General features: G+C 39.3%; 1 protein-coding gene across 2 annotated transcripts in view; it reads left to right on the top strand.

The window, feature by feature from the left end:
* LOC145981756 (uncharacterized) overlaps window positions 1-22440 on the top strand; it is a 242044-nt gene that overhangs the window by 108252 nt on the left and 111352 nt on the right. Inside the window, exon 1 of one of the 2 annotated variants that reach the window (XM_083115164.1) lies at window positions 5326-5587. The exons of the other annotated variant lie outside the window; for it this stretch is intronic. The gene's annotated coding sequence lies outside the window, so the exon portion shown is untranslated. Of the gene's footprint in view, window positions 1-5325; window positions 5588-22440 lie in introns of those variants that run through there. 2 annotated transcript variants of the gene reach the window in all.

Below are 22440 nucleotides of genomic sequence, written 5' to 3'. Positions count from 1 at the left end.
ATTTAGTAATAATTTAATTGTTTTCTTTATTAGGCGTTACGGTAATGATCCAACAGGTGCCTGGAGCAAGGTGTGAAATCTTTGAAGATTGGTGGGGAAGGAAGATCTTAATTTACACACACACACGCACACACATGAATTAATATATATATATATATATATATATATATATATATATATATATATATATATATATATATAATTCTTATTACACATAAAATTACTAAATGTTTTAAAAATATATACAAAAATCCACTTTACAGACATACATACATACGTATATACATACAAAATTGTTGAAATTGTTTTATTATGAAAAAGTTTTTTTCCCATTAATATAAATCGATCAGATTTCATACTTACATTTGCATTCTTGTTTACTTTTTTGTGCACTACAGTGGCGGCGATTGGGTTCCAAAACCAAGGGGGGACAAGGTGCCAAAACTGGGGTGCAAAGACAGTATATTTCCCTTTGTAGATAAGGTTTAGTATAGTGTTGGGGCAAAAGTGGCGAAAAGTAGAGGGGGCAATTGCTCCCCTCGCCCCCCGAATCGCCATCACTGTGTGCACATATGGTTTTTGTATGGAACTGTTAATGGTCTCTTGAGAGAGAGAAGAGAAGAGGGAGAGATAGAGATAGAGAGAGAGAGAGAGAGAGAGAGAGAGAGAGAGAGAGAGAGAGCATGCAACACACACACACTGACACAAATTGTACTTCGTTCTTTGTGTGTGATTTCGATATTACCCTGAGTAAAGTACATATGAAGTCGATACGTACTGCTTCAAAACTCTTCCCCTCTGAAATTTAGGATGGGGGGGGATTTTTTTTATGACAATATTTGTGGTGGGGAAATTTTTAGGACAAGAGTTTTGATGGGGGGAAAATCCCCTGTCTCTCCTCACCTGGTCTGGAGGTTTGGTACAAACAGAGAAAAAGAAAGGGACAGTTATTGAATTAAATTTAATTGTTTACGTGCACAATATATGTACTTAACCTGACCTCACCTGATATTGTTTGATACAAATTTGTCTCATTTCAAATATTCCCCTTTCAGCTTAAATTAGCAGAATTTAGAAAATAGGCGATAGAGAAATTCCCGCTTGGCCTAGAATGGTGGTAGGGTCATAAATCGTGTACTAATAAGTCATTAGGCGAAACGTGAATACGTTGCGTTGATGTTAAAAGTGGTATTGTAAAGAAAAATGTTAAAATGATATATGTGATTTTCATGCAATTATGAGGTAATTTTATGCACAAATTTCACAGTTTGGCAATTTAGTGAGCTTTTTTTATAAATAATTATTATCATTTAGAGTGTACTGCCGCGGTGGTGCAATGGGTAGAGTATCTGACTACCAATCGAGAGACATGGGTTCGACTCGGGAGGAGATTTCAGGTGGAAACTTCCCAGTAATGGCCGTGCATGGAGCACCTCTGGCGCCCACTCAGCCTCTAATACAAGGGTACCTGGAGGATAAAGACGACCGAAGCGTGGTGCTGATTACATCACCTTCATAAATGGCCGAGATTGAGAATGAGTGGGGCCTCTATAACCCCACGTGATTTCACGTATGAGAAGGGATAGATTTAACTTCTTTTGTTAGTGACCAATATACCCGTAAATGTCAACTGTAAAATGCATACTTTCGGTAAAAGTAATATAATACTAATAATGATTGTTCGTCGGGGGCAGTATATGAACGTAAAGGTCGCCCGCTAAGGGGGAAGGAGGACTTCCTTTAAGGTTGTTCAATTCAATTCAATTCAATTCAATGTTCTTTATTCTTGGGCGAGGTTCAGCAAATGCTGATCTACCACCTAACCCGACAAAGAAAAATGTAGCAAAGTACCTAGGTACATTATTATACATGAAGATTATAAGACACTACATAAGTAAAATAACATAAAATAAACTATATAAAAAACTACTACTACTACTACACAAAGAAAATCACAAAAAGAAAAGAGATGACAAAATATATACAGTGCGTGCGTGTCAATAAATGAAAAGATAATAATATACATGTATTATTACTTAGTTTCGGTCCAGTTTTTTTCAATAATTACCGACTCCCCGAAATTTGCACCATTGGCATGTGGCCCAGCACTAGCTTACGCCTTTTTTTTTTGGCTGAGCTGGAGTTATAAAGATGGATATTACATAGCTTCAGTCCCCCATTCCAGTCCATCGTGTCTTCTTCACCTTTCTTCTCGATTTCCTTGGCCTCCATCCATTTTCTCACTAGTATTCTCTTCTCCCTTCATATCTGCTTAGCCTCATCCCACTCTATGTCATGTCCTGTTTCTCTCGTGTGTTTAAATATCTCATTTCTTGCTCTCTTAAGTCGTACATCATCCCTATGTTGTTTCAACCTGTCTTTCAGCCTCTTTTTTGTTTATCCTATGTACACACTCTGACATTCTGTAAAGAATGTAAATAGAGAAGAAGAAATAAATAGAGAAGAAAGGTGAAGAAGACACAATGAACTGGAATGGGGGACTGAAGATAAACAAAGAATGGAAGAAGGTGTTAGAAAGAGTGGAAAGGACAAGAGAGAAAGAGGAGAGAAGAAGGAAGAAGAATGAAGGGAAAGAGCGTGAGATAAAGAGTCCAACCACATTCTAGATGGAAGAAAATATGTTTAGCCTTTTAGGTGAAAGTACAGTTGACAAGGGAAAGCCACCTGCTAAAATGTTCCAGAACAACTTTCTAATAGTCTGGAGGGGAGTAATGTTTGTGTATATATCGTCCTCCTGTTTTTGTACCTTGTTACATTTGTACTTGGTGCAGAGTCTGAAGAAGACCTTGTTAGAAAGTTGAAACGTTATGTTTAGTTTATGTTTTATAATAAAATAAATTTCTGCCTTGGTCAGCATATTGAGTTTTTAATGGAGGTTTAAAATTACCACTTTGGTTTTTCACGAGTTATTTGAATATTTGAAAATGTTGTTGTTTTCACAACTTCGGAGGGAGCAGTAGCCCTACCATCTCCCCCGTGCCTACGCCACCGTGGCCCAGGGCGTTATCCCGAATTTACCACCTGGTCGGGGGTGTAGTTTCATAGGCAGCCCAGTAGCTACATAATTTGGCGCCCCAGGCAGGATTGTAGTTTGGCCCCCAATTCCCGGGCTACTAAGCATCAACATTTTATGTCCGTTTTTCCATACTTTCTTCACATGCTATTGTTTGTGATATTTACGTCCTTAAAATTTTGAAATGAGGAAACAAAGGAAAACAATTTAATATAATATAGTCATATTTAAAGAATCGTAGCTTGCATTTCTGATTTTGAAATAAAGTTTAGCATATTTAAGGATATTTCAGTTATGTCTTAGTGTCAAGGACATCTTCAAAAACGCACTATTATTACTACTTTCGAAAATAGAAAATTTCAAGTGTAAATTTCTCCATCATAAACGGTGTCCCGACGGATTTAATATGCTTAAGAAAATACTGTATATTTACAAATTGACAAAACTTTATACATCATGTCCCCCGAGTAGATCGAGAGCGCGGTGTTTTAATGTCTGCTGTCGAAGCTGTTTCCTCAAATTTTTTGATCAACTTGCGAAATGTGCTCTCTCACTAGGCGCACTTTCACGTGCAAGGATTGCACGAAGCTTCCTAACACTCTCTGCATAACACTCGCCATTCTTGTAATGATTTTTCTCAATCAAAACTCGTTGTTCCTTTGTGTAACGCTCCATGTCAACTAAGCTGCAACAATCACTGATAAAGGAACTTGTAAGAACAGTGTTACCAATCCAACCACAACACATGTTGCGAAAATCAAACTTGGCATTCTTGAATCGGAACATTTACCCGTTGAAATGATGTAAAAATACTTGTCATTCTTTTTTTAAAAAAGTATTCTATTAAGCATATTAAATCCGTCGATTTTGTTGGGACACCCTATATATTCCGACTTTGTGGTCTTTCTTGTGGAAAGAAAAAAGGCTTTGAATGGCACCCTAAGTTTCAGCTCCTTTAGCCTACCCCTCGCTACGGCTCTGTGCTTAGGGGGTATAATGGTATATTTAGGGAGTGCTGAGGAAAGTTTGGTATAGTTTTGGGGTGTGTGAACAAATCGGTGTGCCGACCTACGTGGCGGAATGGTTAGTTCAGCGTGCTAGGATCCCAGGGGTCACGAGTTCGAATCCCGGTCTGGGATACTTCATCAATTTCATCCTATTATACTGATTGCAACTCCAAGTGGCGGTTGACCTTGATGGCTATTTCTGGCGCGTCCTGTCCTCCAATCATTTTCGGGGGCGTGTGATCCGATGGGTGTCCATAAACTCAGTTGCGAAGTAAAAGCTGAAGGGATAACATCGCTCTCCCGAAGCAATGTTGCCAAGCGTACTTCTGTATGTGCAAGTTGTCTTTATATGGCTGTGTGTCCGCCTGCATTTCGACATGTGTGTGGTCCTTCCGGAAACTTCATCCTTCAGGACCACGTGCGCAGTTGTACCATTAACTCCCGATGATTTATGGTGCTGACAATATCGTTGCCCGAGAAGATTCTTCCTCGCTTTACAGTACGTGTGGCAACATGTGGTGGAGCCAATGCTAATTTGTTTTGCCCCGCGAACAACGTTCGGTACCTTGTGACTCGAAAATGCCCAATCTCAGTCCAAGAAAATTCAACTGATTGATTCCCTGTTTCCCAGCCGCCAGTTGTAATTGCGTTCAGTTATAGCACTCATCTTCATCGTCGCGACTAGCCAAATCTGGCAGAAAATCGGCGTTAAATAAAAAAAAACAAAACAAATCGGTGGTCAATCGCAATGTGTATCCCTCAATTGGATTTGGCCTTTATACACAGATCCAGCTTGCCTATTTTGCTATAAATAAAGTCGAAATAAAAAGGCGTAACCACATATTTATGGAGGGAAGACCTCTCCACGTTATCGGCATTGCCTTACGAGAGCACAACCAGCCTCTTTCCTTCACTTTTTAGTGCCACTAGCAGCCGTCGTGACGTTCTAGTTTCTCGCATAGTTACGGCATGAGGACGTAACTCCTTATCTATGTGGAATTAGCGCGTTTGCACGACAATACACTTGCATCCTTCCCTAGCTTTCACTGTTTCGCACAGCCGAAAAGCACAGGTGCACCGGAGCGGGGAGGGGAGGGGGAACCAAGCAGCACCTACTGGAGCGGCGACTGTTGTTCCCGACCTCCTCAAGACTCCCCTCCCCTACTTCTAGAGGCCCCCCTCCTCCCCCGGCAGGCAGGGCTAACTGTACCTGCCTTGTGTCTGGGTCACAACTCGGTCATATAAAACGTTAGGTCGGGGGGATTCTTGTCCATTTGTAACATATACCTCGGTTCGGAACGTATCATCTCCGTCGGTTTTTCGCGATAGCAGGGCATAAGACTGTTTATCAAGGTGGAAAAGGAGAATCGTTACTAAAAAAAAAAAAGCCCGGAAAAGCGCTCGAATATCGTGCAAATCCCCCAACAGTGGTCAGTGCAGTAGCCAACACATTCTTCAAGGACTTTGACACCAGCTTGACGAGAAACAGAAAAAAACGTGGGAAGAACGCCACCCTTTTTTTGAAACAAAATTTCGGAATTTAAAGGTAAGATTTATGTGTTTGTGTTCTGTGTGGTGTCGTGTGGAGCAAATTTTTGTTTTCAAGCAGGATTCTTTACTTTTTTTCGGCGTGGAAGTGATGCTGTGAACACCGGACGAGATATTCATGGATTTACTGTGACAGTGCTCTTGATGTGACGTCAAAGATTTGTGTGTTGTTAATGTTGACTGTCCGTGGGATTACAGTGTTGACAATTTTGGATTCTCGTGTGACCAAGGTTCGAACCCAGGAGTCTTCGCATGGGCGTGCATTGTAAGGAATTTACAGAGACTTACACAGTATCAGTACTACAATAACACTTACAGAACTGGACTGGAATGGGGATGTTTCAGTGGTCCCCTGATCGATTCTCAGTGGTTCCGAGTCCGTATTTATTCTCAGTGCATAGTTAGTTTTTCCCTTTTTAATACAACGGCACTCTATTACAATTACTAGTGCACAAACAAGGCAAAATTGTCCCCAGTGCCAAGGAAATAAGTTCCTCCAATTCGCGGCCACTAACCCGGAATGTTCCCATTCATGAGGACATTGACACAAAGTCTTATGGGCAAGGTCACCGCTGCCTCAACAAACTCATTATTATCAAGGACAGCTCCTTATTTTCAAGACCGCTCTTCGTTTTTTATTTACGATCTACATGCTATGCTATTTCATTAATATCAAACTATACATAATAGTTGCCGTCGTGTTACAGCCAGCAAATTATTGCTATAATATTAGGCTTTAATTGAATTGAATTGCTGTTTTAAGTCCACTTTATGCACAGAAATGCTAATCGGGACTCGACCTACAGTTTAAAGTGGGATCCGAACCACTGTGCCATGTGCCTTCACCGGGTATCGAACCCGGGACCCCTTGATTACAAGGCGACGATGTTACCACTACTAATATTAGGCAGTTCACTTCGTAAGTCACCCCCGGGCTGACAAATAATGTATACGCTATTTATTTCTGAAAAATCTTCATTCTTGAGCTAAATATTTGTCTTATAAGTACAGTCAAACGCAAGAAAATGAACTCTCAAGGTCTGAAATACTCTCTTCACTCTAGGACGTTATGTGTGTTGCATAACTCTACGGCGGTACCCAACTTGAAGATTTGCTACTGAAATTTACTCATCGCCGTTGAGTTAGGCAACACACATAACACCATGCAGGAAGTGGGTATTTGAGGATATTGTTGTCCCGTTTTTATTGGCCGTGAGTGTACACAAATATTTCCACAGGCTATTATTAACTGGATACATTATCATGCAATTTAAACAAAGTTACCAACAGTCGGCGACTCGAATCGCTGTGAAGTGTACAGTCACGGACACTTCTGGCTTGTAGCGATACTTTTTGCTTTCAATGGGATCATTACAATCCAGAAGTGTCCGTAACTGAACTTCCGCGGAGAATCGAACCCGGGATCCCTTGTATACAAGGCGACAGCGTTAATTACTACGCTTTCGGGAAGAATTTGAACTGAAACCCCAGAGAATAAACGAGAGCAGAGTTTTACGAACACAACCACTGAGATCCCTCAGGAACCATTCCCGGAACCCTCTTATTACCAGGCTATAAGCCTAAGTCAGCCATCTATATAACATAATCAGAAAGAGAAACAATTGAGCGAGACAAACAAAGTTATTCGAAAATCAAGTTACATTTCTACCTGCGTTCATTGGTTATTTGCTCCAATTGCAACTAATTAATTCTTGTCCGACATGTAATTAACGGCAAGTTTCAATTCACAATATTTGAGAACCAGGAAATGTCAAGGCCACGTCTATGAATTGCGCTGACTACAAATGCGGTGAATGTACTATCAAATGCAAAACAGGCCCTTGCCGGTTACTGGGGCGGTCAAGCAAGTCTTTGAAATATAAATGTAAATTCATTGCAATGTATTCGTGCTGATGTGGTTTGTGAACCTTTGTTATTTCGTAGTTTCCTGGAGTTTTTCAATCTTCATTTGCCAAATGCTCTGTGAACAAGAATCAACAATAGTGGTTGGCTCTTCTATGTAAAAGTCGAAAATCCTAGTCAACGACTTGCTAAAACTCCTGAAAGTGGAAGAAAAGTCAGAGAAAATGTGCAAGAAATGCGAAAATTGACGAAATGTTTATTACTGGTGCAAAATATCAACAAAACAGCTTGAATCACTAGACCCCTATAAAACACTGAACTAGATAATAACCTAAATTAATTTAAATATAAAATTTGCAAATAAAACAATATACTTACCAAGTAAAGACGAAATATTCTATATTCTCAGTATCACGCGCTGCGAAGCTAGAGTACCCAGGTTCGAACACTGGCCAAGTAATGGATGTTTGGTTTGATTTGGTTTGAGTTGGTGTTTTAAAGTCCACTTTATGCACAGTAAGGCTAATCGGGACTGGACCTACGCTTTAAAGTGGCATCCGAACCACTGTGCCATGTTCTTCCACCGGGTATCGAACCCGAAACCCCTTGATTACAAGGCGACGACGCTACCACTACGCGATCGGGGAGGCCCAAAAGTAATTGATGTATTATTGCGCTTGTCCCATCATCCGTTTTATGTGTTAACTCATTCTCATCGTCGCTATTAACCAAATGGGTAGGAAGGCGACGTAAAATAAACAAAATAGAAATATTATGCAGCATCTAATTTGGTTCAATGGAATGGAATTTGTTAAACGTTTTCTACTGTAATCCTTATTTGATATCTGTTGCTATATGGAATATGTTTGGTGATTCAATGCTTTTTGAAGCATAACATCTGCTTCAGCATTTTACGGGACATCAAATAATTTTGTGATAGTTTGCAACACTTGTTTTGTAATTTCCCGCTATTTGTCCAACTCTTGGATCCCCCTCCCGTTCAGCACCAGCAATTTAAATTGTTCTGGGTTTCAGTAAGTCCCTTTTAGTCAAGGTTATTGGGGCAAATGTTCCAGCTACGAACAAAAAGTATCGTTTCGTAATCTAACTCTTTTCGTTAGAATTATCAATGCATTCCGGTGACTAGGCGTGTGATTCGCTTCGGGAATCGTGGTTCAAATTCCGCAGTGTGTCAGTGGTGCCGTGTCATCGAGGCTGCCGGAACGAGGTGCTGACTATATCATCTCCATCTGGGATGCACGCTGTGTTACGGCTTAGGAGAACGCACACTTGATGTCAAAATTAACCATGTAACGAAGAAACACGGCCAGGATGAAGATTCCTGTCTTTGGACTTCCTTTGCTGATTGTCACCTGTCTGTTTGATATGTTATAAGACTATTAGATTCAGCTTCATTCGGTCCTCAATTTGTATACTCTATGTTTTATCGTCCCAGTATGCCTGATCTCGAATCTCGAACCAGAGAAACATTGGTGTATCTAAGATTCTATCTAAGTCTTTTTCCCTATATTTTTTTTTATTTATACTGTTTTTTTCTGTCTCTCTCTTGTCTTTTGTTCTTCCTCAGCTTCCCTGTCTTTCTTCTTTCTTTTCCTTAATTTTGTTTTCTATCTCTTTCTTTCCATCTGGCTTTCTTCCTTTCTCTCTTCCTTGTTACTCTATATCATTCTCCTTTTCCCTGTCTCTTTTCCGCACTTTTCCTCTCCCTCTTTTCTCTTTTGTTCCTTCCAGTTTCTTCATTTCTCTCTTTCTTCCTCTGTTACTCCATACCATTCTTCTTTTCCCTCCCTCTTTTCCCTTTTGTGCCTTCCAGTTTCTTCATATATCATTCTTCTTTCCCTCCCTCTTTTCCATTTGACTCTCACATTTTCCTTTGTTTCTTCTTGTTACTCTATTTCATTCTCCTTTCTCTTTCTCTCTCTCTATTTTCCTTACTTATGTCTCTCTATCTCTTTCTTTCTTTCCTTCTATTTTCTTCCTTTCTGTTTCTCTACCTCTTTATTTCTAAAGTGGACTTAAACAACACTATCATTCTTCGGTTTCCCTTTTATTTTTTCCTCTGTTTCTCTTTTTCGAGAACTTTCCCTTAATTTCTCTCAATCTCTAAGAGTCAGGGAATCTATCTTGCAAAAATAAGTGGATGTGGTTGTCACCACTCGCAGGTGTGAATTCACTGAGAGGTGAAGTAGAGCAGAGGTCTTCAACGATTTTCCTATAAGGGACCATTTTACCATTCTGTAAGGGGACTGGCAAGCTGTACTGTTACAGTTACGATCACAGAAACAGTAGAAGATTTACAAATAACTGCATGGTCTCTGTTGTTCAATATACATTGTACTCTTTTCTTATGAAACAGTATATACAGTGAGTTCGAAAAGTAACTATACACTTGGCAGGCGACGAACACACAATGAACAACGAAGAACCAGGCACACCTTCTCGTCTCAAGCACCAGCCTGACTGGGTCGCGGAAGCAAACTGCACACAACGCCTGATTTCCAACCTTTCCAGAAAACATTACTCGCAGCGCACGGATTACAATCCCTCAACATATAATCGTGTTTATATAGGCGTATATCAGAGATTTATATAAAGGTGTAAATGAATTTAGAAAGGGGTGGCAACCTAAAGTAAACTTGATAAAAGATAAAGATGGTGATTTTCTAGCTGACCCAAGCGATATTCTAAATAGATGGAAGAACTACTTTAATGACCTTTTAAATGTCCATGTAGGAGATAAATCAGAAGTAAGTGAAGTACACACAGCAGAACCTTTAGTTCCAGAACCTAACTTGACTGAAGTTAAAGATGCTATTAAAAGGCTTAAGAATAGCAAAGCACCTGGCATTGATTTAATACCAGCTGAGTTAATTAAATATGGTGGAAATTCATTAATATGTCAAATTCATAAATTAATTTGTTTAATATGGAATAAAGAAGAAATTCCTCAACAGTGGAAAGAATCCATAATTGTTCCTGTGTTTAAAAAAGGTGATAAAATGAACTGCAATAATTACCGTGGAATTTCTCTACTCTCAACAACATACAAAATATTGTCTAACATTCTTTTAACAAGACTAACCCCATATGCTAATGAAATTATAGGTGATTATCAATGTGGATTTAAACGTAACAGATCAACTACAGATCAAATTTTTCACATTAGACAGACACTTGAAAAAAAGTGGGAATATAATCAAAATGTCCATCAGCTATTCATTGATTTCAAAAAAGCATATGATTCGGTCAAAAGAGATAAATTATATAATATATTAGTAGAGTTTGGAATACCTAAGAAGCTTGTTAGTATGATAAAAATATGCACGAGTGAAACAGAAAGTAAAATTCGTGTGGGTAATAATATGTCTGACAAATTTATAATTCATGATGGGTTAAAACAAGGAGATGCATTATCTCCATTGCTCTTTAATTTTGCCTTAGAACATGCTGTTAGGAAGGTAAAAGAAACTAAAGAAGGACTAAAATTAAATGGTGTGACTCAGTTGTTAGCATATGCAGATGATGTAGACTTACTGGGGGATGATATAAATACGATTAAGAATAATGCTAAAATATTTTTCAAAACTGCTAAAGAGATAGGTTTGGAAGTTAACAAAGAGAAAACTAAATATATGCTTACAGGCCGAAACCAAGTGTTAGGTAATAATCAAAATCTAATTATTGATAACAACTCGTTTGAACCAGTTTCCAAATTCAAATACTTAGGAGTAATATTAACAAATGAAAATTATATTAAAGAGGAAATAAAAAGTAGGCTTAATTCAGGAAATGCATGTTACTTCTCTCTTCATAAACTTTTGTCTTCTCGTTTAATATCTAAGAAACTAAAAGTTAAAATATACAAAACAGTAATTTTGCCTGTAGTATTATATGGGTGTGAAACGTGGTCCCTTACATTAAAAGAGGAACATAAATTGAGAGTATTTGAAAATAAGATCCTTAGGAAAATATTTGGACCTAAAAGGGATGAGGAGACAGGTGAGTGGAGAAGGTTACATAATTTAGAACTACATAATTTGTATTCATGTCCAGATGTTATTAGAATAATTAAATCAAGAAGACTTAGGTGGGCAGGCCATGTGGCACGAATGGGAGAGGAAAGAGGAGTTTACAGGATTCTTGTTGGGAAACCTGATGGTAAGAGACCTGTAGGAAGGCCAAGACGAAGATGGAGGGACAACGTTGAGATGGACCTAAAGGAAATCGGTAGGGATGGAAAAGAGTATATAGATCTTGCTCAAGATAGGGACAGATGGAAGGCCTGTGTTGCTGCAGCCATGAACCTTCGGGTTTAAGAAGGCTAGAGAGTTAGTTAGTTAGTTAGTTAGTTATATAGGCGTATAGTTACTTTTCGAACGCACTGTAGTAGCATAGGTAACTATTGAAAAGAACATTTATCAAGTTCGGAATTGAGAGGAGTCACTGCAACACAACAAATAAGCATTATGAAACAGTGTTGTAGGTTGTCTAAAAGAAAAGGAAGCACTTTAACGATTACCAATTTTAGCGGGCCGCTAAACTAAAGTCAAGGAGCCGCTGGTTGAAGACCACTGCCCTAGAAACTGTAGAACCAAATTCGCGCAATATCGAAGCTTGAAGAGAAATAGCGCAAAAAACTCGCGCGCAATCAAATATTAATTTATTCTTTTCAGTAGCGGGAAGAGCAGTTACTCACTCCGGTAGTCCCACGGGCGTTTTTTTTTATAGCTTGCAAGCCCAAGAGTACAAAAAAATGTACAATGATATCCGTTTTAATTCGCCCAGGTAGAGTAGAAGTTGCAGGGAAGGGAGTAATTATCAACATGAGGTTAGTCGAAGGAACAGTTATTAGCATGGCCGTGCATGAGGGGAAAAAAATGTGCGAACAGTTTACCGAGAAACAATAGCAGAACTGGCGGGCAGAAGCTAGAGCAAGTTATAAGAGGCCAAAACATCAATAAGGTGCTTTTAGAGTGATGGAATATTATATTCCCAATGCTAGATTGGTTTGATATAATTTTTGGTTTCTAGCGTCGCTTTTCTTCCACTTTTGACTAATAGCGACGATGAGGATGAGTAACGAAACGATGAAATTGATGGACACTCACAGGTCAAGATGCTCCTGGTATCGTAGCGCGCTCTGCTAACCACTCCACCAAGGAGGTCGGCCATTGCTGGATTGGGAACAGCATCCACCGTGAGCCTCCCCGATGGCGAAGTGGTAGCGTCGTCGCCATGTATTCAAGGAGTCTTGGGTCTTGGTTAGTGGTCCGGATCCCACTTTAAACTGTAGGTCCAGTCCCGTTTAGCCTTACTGTTCATAAAGTGGACTTAAAACACCAACTCAATGAATCAACGTAGAAGAACCACTCATTCATTTCTATGTGCTATATATAGTAACACCCAATGTTACAGTGTGACGTCGCTATTTACTTTATAATACGTTTTCCAGTGTCATTTCGTGTCGTTCATATATTTCCAAATAATGGGTACTTTAATTTTTTTTTGTTTCCCCCTCATGTATTTATTTTCCATGACATGCTGGTCAGTATCCTCATATTTCGGCATTAGTTAGAATCAATTTGTTTATTTATGGTGAACACCATGTACTGCATTGCAAAATAACGAGACCGGTGTTAGGACTCGCAGCCAGTATAACCTTCTTGGGGACTTGTGTTGCGTAACCCATATGTGTGTATGGTTGCCCCTTCATCTTGTAGGATGCCAAAGGTGAACTTGAACTGTGAAAATATCCTCACCAAGTAAAGTTAGGGGGAAAATAACTGCATATTCTTATTTCTGAGAAAACGCACATGTAAAATGATATGCTACATGATCTTCTTCCCATTTGAAAATCTGGATGTAATTCCAAGATGGCCGCCATGATACACATGATACACACTAGCCCCACTCCTATTACCCATATCCGAAATTTCATCGTTTTCAAATTAAAAGGGTGGTGCCGGACTTTTGTCTCACCCTGTATTTTAACTTATGGCCTTTCATTCTCATCTTCGCAATTAGTCAGAAGCGGCAGAAAGCAAAGTTAAGTAAACGAATTAATCAACCAATCTAATATGGTGGAATCAGCAACCACTGTCATTCATACCTTTCTTGATGCTAATCAATTCTGCCTATTTATATTCTAGTACTAGATAATATAATTGGCTTGCACTACAGTGTACAAAACATTATCATTTATTTATCGGTACTTTAAGCGCAAGGTAATTCGTTCCTGAATAATAGATGGCATTGTCAATATATTTCTGAACAGTGTCGGATGTAATTGTTTTGTTTCATTCTGAAAAATAGTACGGTATTCATTTGCTTGTAATTTATTAATTGTACTGGCAAGTTTATTTGCTATTTTGCTGTTTGGATTTTCGGTTAATTGTAAGTGATTATATTACTAAACAGGCATAAAGAAGTAAGGAAAAGTGAGTTAAAAAGGACTGAAGGCCGTCCAGCGAAAAGAATAGACTGTTCTCTGGAATGCACTTTTATTTTTCCTACCTCCTCTCTCTTTTTGAATTTTGTTTTCACTAAGACGCGCAAAGGCGAACATATTTGCTTTTGTTTCGAATGTAAAACGCTATTCTGGAGCTGGTTAAGCTTTCAGACCAGCAAAATTTCCTTCCAGCAGCGCGTGGTTTTAACTTTATTTTTGCAGGGGCACGTGCACGAAGGGGAATGGCTAGCTCAGCTTTGTCGGCTGCTTTCCACTCCACCCCCTCAGCCAGTACTGCGGTAGACAAAATTTCTCGGAAGGGAAGGGATTGGTTTTTGACGAGGATTGACTGTGGCGGATCTGTGCGTTGGGTTGTGTTGTGTTGTTCTGTAAAAAAACCGTTGGTTTTAATAGTGAAATATGAGCGAAAGTAGTGTAAAGAAGAGAAGTCGTGGTGAGGTTCTCAAAAGTAAAGAAAGGCAAATAGTAATGAATATTTTTGTTTATTTAAAACAGAAAAATCAGGATTGCGGTGTAAGCGAAAGCAACAGGAGTTTCACGGGCTACTGTGTTTAATTCGGGGTGAGGTTTCTCAAGTTCCTCTTGAAACACCAGATAAGAAACACACCAGGAAAAGAACGCCAATTACAAGAAGAAATGTAAAATATAATGATTTTGTCAGAAGTGCTGTGCGACGTAAAGTTAAAGAATTATTTAAAAAAAAAAAAAAAAAAACCCAACACTTAATTCGGTTCTTGCTGCTGTTAATTCTGACTCCACATTACCAAATTTTAAGAGATCAACATTTCATGTCTTTCTCAAAGAACTTGGCTTCTCGTATGAGAAAAGGGGCAACAAATCCATGTTAATGGAAAGAGAAGATTCAACTTCTCTTCCGTTATTAATATTTAAGAGAAATTAGGAAGTTTAGGCGAGTTTAATAATAGCTAACTGTGAACTTATTTCTTCAATTTGTACGTATCCGCGATTCAAGCACCACGCACGTTTGTTTGGTCTTGTACTTTCACTGCCAGCAGGTCCGTTACTCGCCCCTGCGCCAAGTGGCAACGCTGTTCTCATATACCCAACAGTCTATTCTTTTCGCTGGACGACCAATAGAAGCATCAAGAGCCACGAGGGGAGCTTTAATATCGACGACACTATAATAGTTTGAGAATTTTCCTTCGAGACCAAGACGAGGTAAAGAACGAGATAGAATAGGCGAGACTGCCAAGTCTCCAAGTACGTACTTAAGGGGGGTTCGGCTAACCCAACCCCTTCACCCCAAATGACTAACCAAGTCGAAAATTAAATATGTAAAATATTTGTTGCTTTTATATAATACGAAGTTCATTTATTTCCACAGAACTTACACTGAGATGAAAATTAGATTGTAAATATACAGTTTTGCGTTAATAGTAACTGTGAATACTCTGCGTACCACTACTATTAATAATATACATTAAAACAATCATCAGGGACTTTGCATTTCATCAGCTGGACCTAACAACCTTTTTTGTTATTCAATAAATAATCAATTTTAAAAAGACATTATTTTCATTGATAGAACAGTTTCTTTTTAAACAAATCTTTGGATCCGATGGAGGCACATTGCAGTGTTTCGGATCCAAATTAAACTGTAGGTCCAGTCCCGATTAGCCTGTCTTTGCATAAAGTGGACTTAAAATAAAAATTCCAACGATTCAATCTTAGTGATCTTAACTAGACATAAGCCAGATAATGAATACATGCTTCTTCTTATCTGTTCATGAAATAATAACAATAATAATTATTATTAATTTATCTATTTTAATATTATTTTAATCTTACTAACCTATTGATTATAAACGGTATTATCATTACATACGATTCACTTCGTTCGGATCCCCCATCTCCGAAATATAGTTCTGTAGTGCTGAAAATCTCGTCTCCACTGCAGGCCCGTAGCCAGAAAGGGGCCAGGGGGTCTCAGCCCACCCTGGAACTGCCGTCAGCCCCCCTGGCACTGCCATCAGCACCATTGACATTAGGTAAAACTACAGGGTGTCCCACGAATCACTAAACACACCTTTTGTTGCCTTCAAACATCAACAGTGTTGCCACTGTACCTCATATTTTTTTTAAAACACCCATTTGGACTTGTACGCCTTTACGAGGCATTTCAGGATTGGCTATACGCGAAAACGATCGGTTTTCTTCTCTGAACTATAGATGGCGAAATAGTCCACCTACCCAAGGTGGTAATTGACGTCCAAATTTCCGTACGAATGTTTGACATGCAATTTTCCATGCTTTGTGGAAAAATAAATTTACACTTTCACTTACATTTGGCAATACTGCATGAACAACACTGCACCCCGTTTGTTGTTTCTATGTTTAAAAATATCTACTTGGACAGGGCTAACATTTGGTGTATGACTTAATGTATGTACAGGTTTCGGTTACAAAGTAACGCCACTCTTAATTCCCAGTTGCTCCGTTCGTGGGACACCCTGTATTTTGCATAATTTGTTTGCAGTGAAGAGTGAAAATGTAGACAGCTCACAACTTTAAGGATAAATCCACAGAACATCATTCGCTCATCTTGTTTATGAGCTGAGTTTAAGTAGCTGCAAGTATTTAGAAGATTCTCTAGACTTTGTAAGTTCTTTCATGGGGAGATTCCTTATCTGCACCTTCACTGTTCCTGTTGCGACCTCCCGTCTAGACACATATATGTGACTGTCATCATGCATCAAAGGTCAACTGCTCCCAAGTTTTGGGAACGAAGGGGAGTTGCATTGCTTCGGCCGGGGGTGGAATGTACTGTAGGCACTGTGATGGAGAATTTTTTTGTGATATAAATATCTGTATCATATAAAGTATTATGGAGCGTGTATGGGATGATTTCAGTATCAGAGATGTTTTAAAACATGTAGAAAAATGTTGTATTTGTATGATATTTATAATATTTTTATAACTTAATCCCCCCCACACACATAATTTACCTTCATTTAATACTGTTAAATTTTTAAAAATGGACGTGGTTTACAAAGCCCTCTCTGATAACCCGTGAGCCCCCCCCCCCCCCCCCCCCCCCCCGGGAGATCAATTCTGCAGTAAACTACACCAACAGCACGAATCGAATCTTGATTGCAAGAGCATATGCATGAGGCAATCGCCAAGACCTTTTGGAACCGATGCAAAAGAAGGCGGCCTTATTCCTTTGTGACGCACCGGCCATTACTTGGGTGAACGTTCCCGGTCAGTGGTACAGTTGATTACCGGCCGGCCATCGCAACTTCTTCCTCGCTTCTTTTTGCGCGGAGCTTAGTGGGTCAGGATGACCTTGACTCAGCGATTGCAACACGGAACTGCAAGGGGAGACGGGGGCGGGAGGATTGAATCCCGACGCGTGGTCCAACCGCTTGGCGACCATGGGAACGGCCAAGGCTGGGAAAATTGACATGCGGCGATGGACAATGCTCCCTGCAACGTGCGACGTTTTGGCTCTGAGCGAAAAAGCCTTTCCGAAGTGGTTACGTAACAGTGACTTGCAAAGCTCGGAAAAGGCGTGAAATGAGTCCACTTTATTCACCGAGGCTAATCCGGAATGACGCATCATTCCTTTCGAGCCAGCCACTTTGGTAGCATCGCCATCCAAGGTTTCGAGTTCGAGGCCCTCCCCGGTAGTGTAGCAGTAACGTCGTCTCCTTGTAATCAAAGGGTCCGGGATTCGATACCCACTCTAGTGGTTCGGATTCAACTTTGTAAGCCGGCCTCCGTGGCGGAGTGATTAGCATATCGCGCTAGTATGCCAGGGGTCCCAGGTTCGAATCCCGGCATGGGTATGGATGTTTGTGAGTGTCCATTTTATCAATTTCATCATATCATCACTCATCCCCATCTTCGCAAATTAACCAAAAGTGGCACTAAAAGCGAAGTAAAATAAAGCAGATCAATCAATCAATTAATCAACTTTATAAATTCCAGTTCTGATTAGCCTAACTGTGCATAAAGTTAACTTTAATCAAAAACTCAACACTCCCTCAAAATTTTCACCAATCTGTCCAATTTGCGATCATTTTGGAGCTAAATTTACCTTATACCTCCCCCCAAAACGACCCAAACACCCCCACCAGATGGAAAATTCTGTATAACCTTCTGCCCTCTGTGAATGTCCCTTCATCCGCTTCACGTAACCATTATTAATCTTCATCGCGAGAGTCATACCCCCCCGTTACGAATATCCTGGGCACTCCAGTGGTCACGATTAGTTAAAAAGTGGCAGAAAAGCGACGCGAAAAAGGTACAAACTGGTTGGTACTACCACCTTGTAAACAAAGAGATCCGTGTTTGAATATGCATGAGGGCATATTTCATTTTAAACTGTAATACATAGTCGATTTTCTGAGTGAGGGCCGTCCGATATTGTCATGGTAACCTCGTCGCTTTGTAATCAAAGGATTCCGGGTTCGATACACGCTGGAAGCATGTGGTCCAATTATTCGGCTCCCACATTAAACTATAGGTTCGGTTGCCTATTAGCCTAGCTGAACATAAATAAGACTTAAAACAAACCACACAACATTTACATAACGAATATTTGAACCAGATTTCGAATTCTTGACGGGAATCGAACTTGTGACTCCTTGATTTCAGAGCATGATTTAATGGCCACTATAACACGGAGCTATTTTTGACAATTGTATCGTTGGGGAACGTTTTGTACGCATTTTTTTAAAATTCAGCAAAGACTTAGGCGCAACCAATCAGTTCAAACGAATATTTTTATTGTGGATTTACACTTTCATACCAGCCATGGGGAGTCTTTGTTCATTACATTCAATTCAATTTCAATTCTTCTCTTTGCTTGTCTATTTTGAAACATTAGGCATATGTGTGTGAGAGAGAGAGACAAAGAAAGGGGGTGGGGGTGCGCGCGCGTCTGTAGCCCAACAATAAATTGCTCTATTCGAAGCGAATGGTGGTAGAGCATGTTGATTGGTCGACTCATAAGCACGTCACCAATGATTCTGGGTTTGGGTCTTTTCCTGAACTTTGACGCTTCTTTGGTATAGTATTTGAAAAATTTACCTCAACCAAACTTATTTCACTATACAGCTTCTCAAACATACAATGTAGATACATGATATACCTGATTATTTATTTATAGATAACATTCATAACCATCTTGTTTGCCATAATTACAAAATCGGTCTATTAGGGAAAAGCATGAGCTTGTTCTGCAACTGCGAGGTTGCTTATATTGAGGATATATATATATCCCGTTTTTAGAGGGTTCGTGGCGTCGAAATGAGGCGTCAAACAGAAAACAATACCAAGAAAAATTGTTTGTCTTGATGGCCTTTATACGCTGTGAACGTTACATGACAGATACTTATATTTATAAATTCTTCCAATTTTCGTCTCGCCGCTGTCCGATTCTCATTATATCTTTCACGGAAAGATGGCGCTCATTTTCCCTCAAACTGTTAAAGTGAGATTATAACTAACACAATTTTAAAACAGTTTCAAATTTAACAATTTTCGTTAGTAGTATTATAAGATTATCATGAGTTAAAATGCTGTAATAACCAAATTCATTGTTATACAGTAATGATATGATATTTGTTAGCAAGCCTATATTTTATTCAAAGATTATTATTATTTTGATAAATTGACGTACGTGCATGTAAATAATATTAGTAGTACTTTATGTTCCTGTTTGATTCAGATCATTCGCACGTTAAATTTTCTCTTTTAATCTCCAAAGGGTGGATCAAAAGTCACGATCGGGCATTGATTTATTATTTTGAAAGAATATGCGGTATTCAACGTAGAAACTGTACTGAACTGAACAAGATACATTAAATAGGGAAATAGAGGAATACCTCTATCGGGAAACACGATTTATAACCACATCATATGTGAGAAGCAAGGACGTATTTAGGGGGGTCCAGGTGGTCCGCCCCCCGAAAGATTTATCAAGTATTAAAATTAAATAATGAAAAATGTATTTGTTTAGTCGTTGTTGTATAATTTCCTCTGAACTTATTGGAAGACAAGGATTTATATTGGGATCATACGGCTTTGAAAGACAGGAAAGGGGTTCAAGTGAGGATTTCTTTCAGTCGAGATGCACTTCAATGCATCAGTTGGTACACCTTGATGCACTTTCTTGCATCTTTTTGGATGATGCATGCTGGTGCATCAAAACGCATCAAGGTGCATCATTCAGCTGATGCATTAAAGTGCATCTCGACTGAAATAAAGACTCACTTCAATCAACTGATGCAATTTGGTGTTTCTTTCACGACATACCAAAATGCATGAAATGTGAATCTGATTCATTGAAGAAACTACAAAAAACACTTTAGTGCATCAATCGATATGATGCATTTAGTTCTCTGTGTGCAGGTGTGTACTGTTTAGCACTTTGCTGATCTTTACCGCGCACCAACTTTTCCCCGATTCCTTCGCAAGGTACACTTAGAGTAGCGTATTAGTAATTATTATAATTACTTTGTTTTTTCCGTCCAGAAACCTCCCCGAGTCACCGCTACTTCCGTGAGGACTTCGGAAGCGGACCCATTGTGTGGCGGTAAACAGTTCTTTGGGTACTGCTATAGCTGCGGGAACCTTCGAGTCGGTCGGAAAAGTCCGGTTTCCTTACTCAGAAAACAACGGACATGGTTCGGCATGCTCATCATGTTCCGTTTTCCTTTGGTTTTTAATGTTCCATTATGACGTCACTAATTCGCGTGTTCGGAAGTTGAACTTGTGTGTTCGCTACAACTGCAAATTCAGGCTTAAACGATGACGTCGTCGCCTTGTAATCAATATATATATATATCTATCAATATATTCCTGGAGGCATATTGCCTCGAAATCCACTTTAAACTGTCAGTTCGATCTTAATTGAAGTGGACTTGGAGCACAGGTGCCGTCTTGAGGGGTGCAAGGAACTTTCTGCCCCCACAAATCTCTCAAGAAGTAAAGGGTGTCTCAGAAGTATTTTCATTTTTAAAACTATTAAAATAAAAGATAAATTTATTACCAAAAGAAAGTTTAAACATTACATTTTTATTTGTGGGAAAGAGTATTGGACAAATGGTGACCGTTTATGTTTTCACACTCACATAAGCGCCGACTCCATGGGGTTTGGGGGGGCTCGAGCCCCCAAATGTTAACGACTTTTGCTTAAGAGGATCTAATGTATTATTTTGCTTCTCTTGTAAAGTTTACTCTGAATTGTGCCACATGAACTTAACTTTAAATACACATTTGAAATGTTCTACACCATCAACTTTGGGGGCTCAGACCACTAAACCATCAACTTTGGGAGGGCTATGACCACTAAACCATCAACTTTGGGAGGGCTATGACCACTAAACCATCAACTTTGGGAGGGCTATGACCAGAGACAGCAAACACATGACTTATTACTATAGGCTATACTAAGTATGTAATTATGAGTATTGTTAAAAGTTTTACTAAAAAAGAGTTTCAAAAGACGATGTGCATGAACTAGGGGAGTGGATGGGACGTTCGGGCTACAAATGGCTCTCGCATGACATTCAGAACGAGATCGTTGATATATTAGGGAGATCTGTTTTGCGTTCCGTGGTAGCAGATATTAAAAGTCGGGAATATTTTGCTATTATGGTTGACGAAACTTGTGACATATCCATCCATGGACAATTAATATTCTGCATTCGAACTGTGAATAAAAATTTTGATATTTTTTAGGAATTTATGGGCTTTTATGAGATTCCGAACACTGAGGCCAAAACTTAAAAAAGGGAGAGAGTGAGTAATTCATTAATTTATTTCAGTGCTCAGAGCCCCCCAATAATTCTGACAAGTTGGCGCCCCTGCACACTCAATTATTCTTGAACTAAAGTTTTCTATCACTCGCCGAAGCATTGCACGAGGAATAGCATTGATTTCATCTATAATTTCTTGATGACCTTGAACGTCCCGGCGGTTTACTCGTCATAGTGCTTCCAGTGTTTTCAAACTTTCTCACCCAATATTTAATCAAAATTGCGCTTGGGACGTCTCTCATTCCTACCAGGTTATGATGATGCCGATACAAACGACGCACAACAACATAATAATCATTATTTTTCTAAAACCACGAACACAAAAAGCACGTTGCTGCCGTAAAGCGCTCCGTGGCAGCTAAATAATAACAATATTGCCAAGCGCTTGCGATCTATCTAATTTCTCCGTAATGTGCGAATTGCCCCAGAGGGCGGATTCAAAAATGATTTTTTTTCTGAGACACCCTCTACATTATAGCCTACATAAAGAAAATGTTGTCAACTTGTCCTCCCAATATTTAAATGAAGTTATCGCCTCTGACTTGGAACCTTTTTTTGCTGCAAATTGGATGATCTGTATTCGAAATTTTAAACTTCCTCTTTTATATATAGGGCGTTTCATTGAGGATTGTCCTGTTTTAATATATACATGGGTTCAGTACGGCTTTCGTCGAAAATGTTTCTTTGCACGTTTGAAATTCTTGTTTTTGT

The sequence above is a fragment of the Lepisma saccharinum genome, chromosome 30 (assembly GCF_977018435.1).
Source record: "Lepisma saccharinum chromosome 30, izLepSacc3.1, whole genome shotgun sequence".
Taxonomy (NCBI): domain Eukaryota; kingdom Metazoa; phylum Arthropoda; class Insecta; order Zygentoma; family Lepismatidae; genus Lepisma; species Lepisma saccharinum.
The sequence above is the reverse complement of the archived record's forward strand: the minus strand, read 5'-3'. Positions and strand labels throughout refer to the sequence as shown.